We start from the raw sequence: 1,102 nt of genomic DNA on the forward strand, positions 1-1,102 counted from the left end.
CATGATAAAGGTCTTGGAGCTATCAGGAATACAAGGAACATACCTAAACATAATAAAGGCAATTTATAGTAAGCCAACAGCCAACATCAAATTAAATGGAGAGAAACTCAAAGCAATTCCATTAAAATCAGGAACGAGGCAAGGTGACCCATCCAGCAGGCCAGGTTATTAGGTGTGACTCGAGGAGGCACCTCCTGAAAGACCAATGGGGGTGAAAGAGAAAGGAGACCAAGCCCGTAAAGAAAACAGAGTCAGTCTGAGTTGCATCAAGGTCTTGTTTATTGCAAGGGGAAGCGGGTTTATATATGCTGGTGTATAGGAGAAATTAATAGGGGAAGGGAGGGGCATGGAAAGTTTCTGAAGAATAGAATAGGGTCCAGGTGAGGTCTCTTCTGAAGAATAGGATCACAAGGTCTCTTTGGTCCAAAGCTTGTGCAACTGACCAACCTGAACATGTTCAAGGAAGTTATTCTAAAAGTATATTAATCTAAAGGTACATTTTGTGGTTTTTCCAGGAGTTATTGTTTTTGGTAACTTAGTAACAGTTGTCAAGGGTGTAGTTAAGTCAGATCATCCAAGCAAGAAAGGCCAGAGCGCAGTCATCCATTTTTTGGCTCCCAACAATTCCCCCTTCTGTCTTTAAATGACCAAAGTGGGCTTTGGTCATAACTTGAGAGGGCCCCTGTCTTAGGCTATATGGAGTGCATCCTGTGTCTGGCAACGTGCCATGTTGAGCGGTCTCGATGACCTCTGTATGTTGTGCCCCCAGCACAGGCCCCATACTAATCCCGTCATTGAGTACCCTCTAGCCTTTAGTTATAGGGGATTTTTAGGGTCGTAGGACGCTGAACCTGAGACTTTCACCTGTTTCGATAGTTTGATCTCGAGTTTCTAAACGATGGTAATGTACTGAGACAGTTTTTTATAGAGCTGAATCAATCTGCTTTTTTATGAATTGTGTTAGCTGTTGAAAAGCCCAAGGACCAAAGGTGAGGAGGAGAAGGAAAATAATCAGGGGGGCCAGAAGGGTGGGAATCAGGGTAGAAAGCCAAGGGGATTCTTTTAGCCAGCCCTCAAACCAATTGTTTTGATTTTCAAAATC

Source organism: Peromyscus leucopus, chromosome X, assembly GCF_004664715.2.
Source record: "Peromyscus leucopus breed LL Stock chromosome X, UCI_PerLeu_2.1, whole genome shotgun sequence".
Taxonomy (NCBI): Eukaryota; Metazoa; Chordata; class Mammalia; order Rodentia; family Cricetidae; genus Peromyscus; species Peromyscus leucopus.